Source organism: Triticum aestivum, unplaced genomic scaffold (genome assembly GCF_018294505.1).
Source record: "Triticum aestivum cultivar Chinese Spring unplaced genomic scaffold, IWGSC CS RefSeq v2.1 scaffold77688, whole genome shotgun sequence".
NCBI lineage: Eukaryota > Viridiplantae > Streptophyta > Magnoliopsida > Poales > Poaceae > Triticum > Triticum aestivum.
The window spans coordinates 17710-28754 of record NW_025227361.1 but is presented as its reverse complement, the minus strand read 5'-3'; the positions used below and the strand labels follow the sequence as shown (position 1 = coordinate 28754).

The following is an 11045-nucleotide window of genomic DNA, read 5'->3' as shown; positions in this document are numbered from 1 at the left end:
CTTGGCTTGTCATCGGGGGTATAGAAGTTGGGAACATCTTTGTGTGACGAAAATGAAGCATAGCCTAACTAGATGATTTTGTAGGGATGAACTTTCTTTTGCCATGCTATTTTGAGAAGACATGATTACTTTGATTAGTATGCTTGAAGTATTATTATTTTTATGTCAATATGAACTTTTGTCTTGAATCTTTCGGATCTGAATATTTATATCACAAGTAAGAAGAATTACATTGAAATTATGCCAAGTAGCACTCCGCATCAAAAATTATCTTTTTTATCATTTACCTACTCGAGGACGAGCAGGAATTAAGCTTGGGGATGCTTGATACGTCTCCAACGTATCTATAATTTTTGATTGCTCCATGCTATATTATCTACTGTTTTAGGCAATATTGGGCTTTATTTTCCACTTTTATATTATTTTTGGGACTAACCTATTAACCGGAGGCCCAACCCAGATTTGCTGTTTTATGCCTATTTCAGTATTTCGAGGAAAAGGAATATCAGACGGAGTCAAAACGGAACGAAATCAACTGGAGAAGTTATTTTTGGAAGGAAACCCACCTGATGGACTTGGACCCCACGTCAGAAGATACGGGAGGTGCTCACGAGGGTGGGGGGCGCGCCCTCCCCCCTGGGCGCGCCCCCTGCCTCGTGGGGCCCCCATAGCTCCACCGACGTTCTCCTTTCACCCATATATACCGTCGTACCCTAAAACTTCCAAAACAGAAGATAGATCGGGAGTTCTGCCGCCGCAAGCCTCCAGAACCACCAAAAACCAATCGGGACCCCTTTCTGGTACCCTGCCGGAGGGGGGGATCCATCTCCGGTGGTCATCTTCATCATCCCGTCGCTATCCGTGACGAGGAGGGAGTAGTTCACCCTCGGGGCTGAGGGTATGTACCAGTAGCTATGTGTTTGATCTCTCTCTCTCTCTTGTGTTCTCTCTCGTGTTCCCTCTAAGGCACGATCTTGATGTATCCTGAGCTTTGCTATTGTAGTTGGATCTTATGATGCTTCTCCCCCTCTACTCTCTTGTGATGAATTGAGTTTCCCCTTTGAAGTTATCTTACCGGATTGAGTCTTTATGAGAACACTTGATGTATGTCTTGCCGTGATTATCTGTGGTGACAATGGGATATCATGTGCCACTTGATGTATGTCTTGGTGATCAACTTGCGGGTTTCGTGACATTGGGAACCTATGCATAGGGGTTGGCACACGTTCTTGTTTCTCCGGTAGAAACTTTGGGCACTCTTTGAAGTACTTTTATGTTGGTTGGATAAATCTGAGATTGTGTGATGCATATCGTATAATCATGCCCACGGATACTTGAGGTAACAATGGAGTATCTAGGTGACATTAGGGTTTTGGTTGATTTGTATCTTAAGGTGTTATTCTAGTAAAAACTCCAGGGCTGTTTGTGACACTTATAGGAATAGCCCAACGGATTGATTTGAAAGAATAACTTTGTGGCGGTTTCGTACCCGACCATAATCTCTACATTTGTTCTCCGCTATTAGTGGCTTTGGAGTGACTCTTTGTCGCATGTTGAGGGCTTGTCATATGATCTATCTATGTTATTATTGTTGAGAGAACTTGCACTAGTGAAAGTATGAACCCTAGGCCTTGTTTCCTACCATTGCAATACCGTTTACGCTCACTTTTACCACTTGTTACCTTGCTGTTTTTATATTTTCAGATTACAAAAACCCATATCTACCATCCATATTGCACTTGTATCACCATCTCTTCGCCGAACTAGTGCACCTATACAAATTACCGTTGTATTGGGTGTGTTGGGGACACAAGAGACTTTTTGTTATTTGGTTGCAGGGTTGTTTGAGAGAGACCATCTTCCTCCTACGCCTCTCGCGTAAACCTTAGGTCATCCACTTGAGGGAAATTTTCTACTGTCCTACAAACCTGTACACTTGCAGGCCCAACAACGTCTACAAGAAGAAGGTTGTGTAGTAGACATCATCCAGTGAGGTAGTCCTCACTTTCACTTAGTCACTTTCTCAGTACAATTTTGATGGCTTGATGCCCTGTTTTTGTTTATAGATGCCATTGTCTTGATTGGATGATGATGATTTTAGTTGCTAGATGCCACTGTTTGTCTGTTTGTTAGATGTTTGTTACATACCAATTTTGACATTGAGAAAATTTTGTTTCTCTAAAAATTTACAGGAGCTCAAGATGAGCAAAAGAAACAAGACATTGAATTCTTTTTTTCAAGTTTGAACCACCAAAGCCGCAGAAACGGGTCCTTCAGCTCAAACAAGTGATGTTGAATCTGCCCCTAATGATAGAGCTGAACTCAAACCCGGTGATGTTGAATTTGACCCCGGTAAGAGAATACCAATTGAGGAGTTAGATCCAGACATTAGAGATCTTGCTAGAAGGGAGTACATTAGTATGGGTCCTTGCCAACCAACTAATCATACATATGAAAAGATAAATGGTAGGAGCTTTCATAACTATTAGTTCAATGATCATCGTGGCTGATTGGAATATAGCATTGAAAAAAGATCAGCCTTTTGCTTTTATTGTTTTCTGTTTAAGCAACCAAGAGCTGAAAACTATGGTATTGAAGCATTCACGAGAAATGGATTCAAATCTTGGAAGGATGGACCTAAAGTTTTTAATCAACATGTTGGCAAGCATGATAGTGCTCATAATAAATCTAGGCAACATTATGAGGATTTCAAAAATCAAAGACAAAATCTGCCACATGTCTTTGATAGGGGTTCTCAGAAGCAAGAAGAAGAATACAAAGCCCGTCTCTTGATTATATTGGGTATTGTCAAATTTTTGATACAACAAGCTCTTGCTTTTCGTGGTCATGATGAGTGTACTAGCTCAATGAATAAGGGTAACTTTAAAGAGTTGTTGGACTTGTTCATAAAGAAAGACCCGTAGGTGGCAAAATTATTTGGGGATGCGGGAGATAACCATAAGCTGACATCACATAAGATACAAAAGGATTTATGCAAGACTTGTGCAAAAGAGACCACCGATGCCATTCTTGAGGAGATTGGAGATAGTAAATTTGCATTACTTGTTGATGAGTCCAGAGATGCATCTATGAAGGAGCAAATGGCTATGTGTTTGAGGTCAGTATATTTGCTTGTGTGTGTGTTATTGTAGCCTTATAGGTGTATTTTCTTAAAGTTCTTATATATTAATCATGCTCCTTTGTCTTCTATAGGTATCTCGGCAAACGAGGGGAGGTGATTGAGAGATTCATGGCAGTTGAGCATGTTCCTGACACTAAAGCAACTTCACTAAAGGTAGCTTTGGATGGTATGTTTGGTAATCTTGGCTTATCTATGTCTAATTTGAGAGGGCAGGGTTATGATGGGGCTTCAAACATGAGAGGGGAATTTCGTGGGTTGCAAAGATTGATCTTGGAGGAAAATCCTTATGCTCATTATATACATTGTTTTGCCCACCAGTTACAAATAGTGGTTGTTGCTGTTGCCAAGTGTTGTTCATCAGTAAGGGATTTTTTTGAGTACACAAGCATGGTTGTTAACATTGTTAATGCTTCTTGTAAAAGACATGTTCAGTTAGCCCAAGAGCAACATGATGAAATAGTACGCCAAATAGAGTCCGGGGAACTTCTTGAGGGAAAAGGGAAAAACCAACTAACTAACCTTGCAAGACCTGGTGATACACGATGGGGATCACATCATAAAACATTGTGTCGTCTTGTTGAGATGTGGAAACCAGTTCTAAAGGTATTAGAAAATTTACACAATAATGCAGATAATGTTTCCCAAAGAACCACAGCTGCGGGGTTGATAAAGCACATGGAGTATTTTGAATTTGTTCTCATATTGCATCTTATGATTAGATTATTGGGCAAGACTAACAATCTGTCACAATGCTTGCAATTGAAAAATCAAAATATTGTACCTGTTGTGGGATTGATTAAAACCACATTGGAGGATATTCAAGAGATAAGGTAGAATGGTTGGGATGAGCTCTTCAAAGAGGTAACAGACTTTTGTGTCAAATTCAACATTGTAGTGCCAAATATGGAAGATACAAGAACTGCTAATGGCCGTTCAAGGTCTTGGGGTGGGAAATTGGTAACTTACAACCATCATTTCAAATTTGAAATATTCAATGTGTTGCATGATCAGCTTATTGTGGAGTTGAACAACCGCTTTGCTAAAAGGTCTACTCAATTGTTGAGATGCATTGCTTGTTTTGACCCCAAGAATTCATTTGCCAATTATAATGAAGACAAGCTAGTAGATCTTGCTAATATGTATGCTGCTGATTTCTCTACATATGAAGTTACTTTTGTCCTTAGAAACCAACTAGACTCATTCATTCGGGAAGCAAGAGGTGATCCACATTTGATGAATTGCAATGATCTTGGTCATCTTGCCATGAATATGGTTAAAAGTGATATGCACACAACTTTTCCCTTAGTTTACCGTCTGGTTGAGTTAGCATTGATTTTACCTGTTGCAACCGCAACCGTGGAAAGGGCATTCTCAGCAATGAGCATTATCAAGACCGGATTGAGGAACAAAATGGGTGATGATTGGATGAATCATAGAATGGTATGTTACATTGAGAGAGATGTATTTGTTAGTATGGAAGAATCCAAGATCATTGAGCGATTTCAAGGTTATCGCACACGTAAAGGTGTTTTGCCTCGTCCTACATGTAAGTTTTCACATTTTGCATCTATTGTTAATTAGTTTTGCCTGCTATATTATGCACTGATTCGCATTTCAAAATTGATGATTGAAGGTTTAGCGATGTCTGCTATTGAAGATGTAGTCATGGGAGGCTCGGATCAACCAATCATTTTATTTGGTATCAATCTTCTGTATCATTTATCTATGCCACATATAGTCTTTTGGTTTGTCTTGCTTTATTAGTTGACCCATTATGGAACAAATGCTGACATTGAATATCATGTTTGGATTCTTATTAGTTATGCAAAACATAGATTGATTCTTGTATGCCTTGAAATTGAAGTTTTTTCTGGGTAGTTTTTAGCCATTAGTAGTTCGCCTGGGGCGTCAACAATTCCTGGGTCCGCCACTGGTTGCAGTCAACGTCGGCACGCCTTTGGCGATGGGCCGGAGCTGGCGGTCGGTGGAGCAGGAGGAGGTGGACCTGATGGAGCCCTGACTGGAGACGTTCACGCAGCCGACGACGAAGACGAGCCTCTACAGGTGAAGGAGATCGGTCGTAGAAGAGATAGATAGAATAGTCAAAGTAGCACCTGAAACTCTGCTGCGATCCTCTGCGTGCATGCATGGCATGGCGCCATGGAGGGATCGATCTATCTTTGTACAGGCAAAAATGTAATCAAATAAAATTGAGAACAAAAATGGGAGTGAGATTCATTGCGACCAAATTTACCAAGGGATTCAATGGTATTAACTGGTATAACATTGTACATTCGCCAAAAATAGAATGAAAAATTAAAGAGATACAACATTGCAGATAACAGCTAATGTCACAACTTTTTCATAATTTTACATTGCATGCCATCAATAAAGGAAAGAAAACCACATCTCCAGGACTTAACTGTAAAGAGCATCCCAAACCACAACCAGAGACCAGACACAATCCCAGCAATCACACAGTAGTACATCCAGTCGTCCTCCTCTTCACCATTTCTCTCATCCGGTGCAAGCGAAGTATTGGCACACAAAATGTTTAGAGGAAATCCACAGAGCCCAGAATTGTTGGAGTAAATTGATGGGTCAGTCAGGGTCTGAAGCTGATTCCCGATGGGTATCTTGTCCGATAAAAGATTGTTCGAGACATTCAACGTGGTGAGCCATGGTAAGCTCGAGATGCTCGGCGGAATGGCTCCTGTAAGTCCATTAGATGATAGATCAATGGACTCGAGAAAAGTCAAACTACCAATGTTTTTAGGAATGCTACATGATAGATGGTTTCTCGACAGGTTTAGAAATAGGAGGCCCTGAAGGTTGGTTAGCTCTTCAGGAATGCACTGAGACAATAAATTGCCCGACAAATCGATACCGGCTAATAACTGGATATCTTTTCTAAATATCTTGTACCGGCCCTTCCAGGTTATGTCGATTCTACCATAGTAACTAAACTTGTTAGACGGGTCTGTAGCCGATAGATTTTGTGGATGCATCATGGAGGTCAAGCTGCCGAAGGCTACCGGAATCGAGCCGGTCAAGCTATTGTTTGCCATGTTGAGCAGCTGAAGTTGTGAAAGGTGTGATAACTCTAGAGGAATTTTTCCAGTGAAATTGTTTGATTTCAGGCTAAGTATTCTCAACAATGGGATCTGACTCCCGATCCATGGAGGGATAACACCAAAGAACTTGTTATTCCCCATGTCCAGGGTGGCCAGCGAGTTGCAACCCTCTAGAACCATCGGGAAGGGACCAACGAAGCCATTTCCAGCAAGGTAAAGAGACATAAGAGAGTAGTTGTGGCTTGCCACGGCTGCGGGGATTTTACTTGAGAAGGAGTTGTTGGATAGATCCATGAAAATCAGAGCCTCCAGGTTCCACCAGCAGTCCGGGAGCTTGCCGGTGAGACGGTTGTTCGATAGGACCATGAACATCAGCGCGTGGAAGTTGCACCAGCAGTCCGGGAGATCTCCGGTGAGCCCGTTGTTTGACAGGTCCAGTATCTGGATGGAGAGGTGCCTACAGAGCTGGTGCGGGATACTGCCGACGAGGTTGTTATTGTAGAGCCGGAGGTCGGTGAGGCTGCGCATGCCACTGAGCTGCGGCGGAATGGTGTTGTTAAACATATTGCTACTGAGGTCGAGGATAGCGAGCTTGTCACAACCCTCTAGGAGTGGGAGGGCTCCGGAAAAGGCATTTCCGGCAAGATATATTGATATGAGAGAGCAGTTGTGGCTTGCCTTAGCCGCCGGGATTTCACCTGAGAAGGAGTTGTTGGACAGGATCATGGTCTCCAGAGCATGGAGGTCCCACCAGCAGCCCGGGAGCTCCCCGGTGAGCCGATTGTCCGACAGCCGCATGTACCGCAGAGACTGGAGGTTGCACCAGCAGTTCGGGAGCTCCCCGGTGAGTCGGTTGTTGGACATGTCCAACGACAGGACGGAGAGAAGGTTGCAGAGCTGGCGCGGGATCTCGCCAATGAGGTTGTTCTCATAGAGAGAGAAGGCAGTGAGGCTGGGCATGTCACCAAGCTGTGGCGGGATGGAGCCGTTGAACCTGTTGCCGCTGAGGTCGAGTACTTGGAGGGAGCGCAGCCATGATATGCTGGCCGGGATTGGGCCTCCAAGGTTGTTCCTCCGAAGGTTAAGAGAGGCAAGCTCCGGAAGCGCTGCGGTGTTGAGCATGTCGAGCTCGCCCGAGAGACCGAATCCCGGGAGGTTTAGCCCCCAGATCCCGCAATTGATGTTGCAGAACACGCCTACCCAACCACAGACCGGCGTGGCCCGGGTCCAGTTAGATAGCGCGGTCGCGTCGACGAGGCTGGCCTTCCATGCTAGAAGGGCATCGGCCTCCGAGGTCACCACGGCAACCATCGTCGCGGGCATGGCGGCCGGCCGCCAGTAGCAGGAAGAGCGCGACAGTGCCGGCGAGATGCGCTTGGGTTGGTCCCCTCATGGCCCCAACCCTGAGCGCGATGGTTGAGTAGGGAAAATCCAATCCACAGAAGATCACACGCACACACATATATATGGATGGATCGGCTGGCGCTCCGTTTCGTGCGGCAGAAAATCATACGCTCTATGGTCTGCACCGTACCCGAGTTATTTAGAGCAGTGTCCGGGTGTCCTGGCCGGCTGGCCCTCGTCATCTGTGTGCATACCGCCGGCCGGCACACACCGTGACGAATAGCGCCGGCGAAGAGCACCAATCAAGCAACGCACACACATACACCGGGTCCAATAATGTCCAATCAAATGAATGTTTAGAAAGCCTAGTCTTAGACTAAGTACATTGTGCTCAACTTCTTTAACAACCTAGTCTCAAACAAACTTAAAGGGTAGTTTGATACGAAAGAAAATATAAAATATGGTTACAGAACTATTTAACCACATGTCGATGTTGCCCATATCTACTCGAACAATATCCAGCTGATAATTTCAAGGTGCACCTAAACTGATATGGACCGTTAACTGAACATAACCTAACGGTTGTTACTACGTCCGTCTAGGTGAATTAGTCATTCACGTAGTTCTAGGTTATCGATTTGAGCAATTAAATATGTGTTATATGTCATGAAAAGTATATCACTAGATTTCTACATGGATGTAGTTTCTAAACATATATTTTTGTCACATATAATATATATTTAGATAGTTAAATCGTCGACCTAGAACTATGCGAATGACTTATTCACCGAGACGGAGGTAGTTGTGTATATCACCTTACGAGGTAGGTATGAGATTACGTCGAAGACACACGGCAAGATGCTCGGCTCTGATCCGGCCGGCCCGTTCATGCTGAATACAAGTTTTTTTTTTCAGTGACAACACAATTCTGTATAGTTGATAAACCAATTTGAAATTCCTTGCCGTCTTATGGTGAATCCAAGTGTTAACGGTGCAGAAGAATAAAGCCATGTATAGTTGACTGTAATGGTTTTAGGGAATATTCCGAACATCCTCTCCTGATCGAGTCGTGCATCGCGAGAATCGAATTTTCTTTCTCCGAGCGAGGTCAGACCATGGTGCATGCGCTTCCACAAGGAAGTTAACACAAGACTGTAAGAGGATTAGAGAGGAGATAATTGACATAATGCGAGTATATATAGAGGCACAAGACTTGGAGGGCAAAAAGGCTCCTAGAGATAAGATGAGAAGAATTATTTTCTAAGCTATCTATAACTACCAAATACATCTCTAACATCCACTACATAAATTACCTAATATGCCGACGGCTTTTTATTGGGGCCGTCGCGCATGAATGCATTTGGGTACCTCCGTGCTTAATTTGCTCGCGCCAGCTTCACATGCGTCGTGCATGAATGCATTTGGCTATGGTAATTGTTAATTGTACCCGACGAACGTTTCCTGAGAGGGGGTGACAAACGAACCATCTTTGCTGGCAGCTTTAGTTGTAAAACGGGATCAAACAATGATAGTGTTCGAATGAAAATTGCCTTCTCAGGAAGAACTGGCATGTCTTCTGAAGAAAATATCATCTCTCCCCACTTCATCAGAACTAAAAATGCAATCAAATTGTTTGCATGTGTCACATATCCTGAAGAATCGTTCACTAGTTAGGAGGATCCTTTGGCTAAGTGGACGTAGGCAAGCAGCTTCTGAAGAGAAAGTGCACCTCCTGGTCCCATTGTACATTCTCTTCTTTATTTCTCTCCCTGTACAAATAAATTCTCTCATTGTCTCTTTTTTGTTTCCTAGTCAAAGCTTAACCTTATTTTTTTAGATAAGAGGCGCTTGCCTGGCTTTAGGTTCCCGGTAAGCCGGTTGTTTGACAGGTCGAGTATGCTGACGGGAAGGAGCATGCAACGCTAGTGCGGGATGTCGCTGCACTACTAGGAGAAACCTTATAGATAGAACCTTAGCAGTAGCGTGGGGTGGAGGGGCAGCGCTACTGCTATATAGCAACAGCACTTGTCATGAACCCGCGCTACAGGTATCTCCATAGCAGTAGCGTTGGCCGTCCACCCAGTGCTACTGCTAAGTGGTTCCAGTCTCAGCCCACTAGGCTACCCATACTCCAAGTCTACTTGAACTACATCAAACATAAAACAACTCATCGTCGTTGTTCAACTGCTCCCAATACTCGTCCTTTGGTTGGGTCTTCACACTCGTGGTCTTCCTCCGAGTCATCCCAGCCCGAGGAGTCAGACTTGATGGCGATCACCGACGAGGGGCCGGCTTCGTCCTCCTTCACCGCCTTCTTCTTCCGCAGGGCCTCACACTTCCAAAAGAACTAGCACTCAGCCTAGACATACTCCGGATGCTCCGGCACGAACCTCGCCATCACCGCGTCATCACTGTAGTGGGCAACGAGAAATGCCAGCTTCTTCTTCTTCTCCTCCTCCTTCTTCTCATCCATTTGCCGAATTATGATATTCTTGGGCCTTCTAAACTCCGCCACGCCCAGGTTTCGACTGAACCATGTGTTGTGCTACTTTGCATGCGTGCGGCGTGCTACTTTGCTTGCGGCATGTGTGGGTGCGTTTGTATTTTCACTGATGTTGGACGTTGTACTTTGGTGGATTGCTTTCTTTGTAAAGCGGGACGGAAGCCTTTTTCGGTAAACAAGGCCTATAAATTTTGTCCAAGTCAAACAGTGCATAGTTTGCTCCCTATAAATTTTGTCCAAGTCAAAAAGTGCATAGTTTGACCAAGTTTGTCAAGAAAACTATCAACAACTACAAGACTAAGTAAATATAATATGGAAATATATTTATTCCTGATATAATGATCCTAATTTGATACTTGTGGTTCTTCATTTTTTTCCTACAAACCTGGTCAAGCTTTGCATCATTTGACTTCAAACAAAACTTTTACGCTTTCTTTTCAAGCACAAGAGGAGTAGCAGAATAACATGAAAGACACCGGAAAGACGTTCACCTCAATGTCGTTTATGGTGAATCCAACTGTTAACGGTATACAACAATCTAGCTTGCAAACTTAGCCTTGCTTAGATGGTTTGCTTTTTGGTGGTGGAACAAGCCCACCATGGTTCAAGTCCTAGACTTGACATTGGTGCTCGCATTTTCCTGGATTTATTTCGGGTATCCTATAATATTCATTCAGTGAGAGGAAACGTCCCGTCGACTATGGAGGCGCCTCTTGTAACTCGTCAATTTCAAAATGACGTGTTTGTGTTTGTACTATGTAAAAAAATCCAGCTCTGCATACAAATCTACGACCGATACATCTTTATTAGTTTTATAGAGATCTAAATCTATTTTTGAAACCTTCCGCAAAAAAAAACTTTTTGAAACCAATAAGATACAACAACCATCTATAAATTTCCAATTGAAGGTCAAACATGATTGGATTTTGGTATTCCTAACATGAAATCCATAAGTAGCTAAACTGCGTAATAAAATGAAAAT

The 11045-nt window shown here is 43.4% G+C and overlaps 1 pseudogene; it reads right to left on the bottom strand.

The window, feature by feature from the left end:
* Positions 1-5493: 5493 nt before the first annotated feature.
* Positions 5494-7609, bottom strand: LOC123172713 (LRR receptor-like serine/threonine-protein kinase RGI5; annotated as a pseudogene).
* Positions 7610-11045: the final 3436 nt, after the last annotated feature.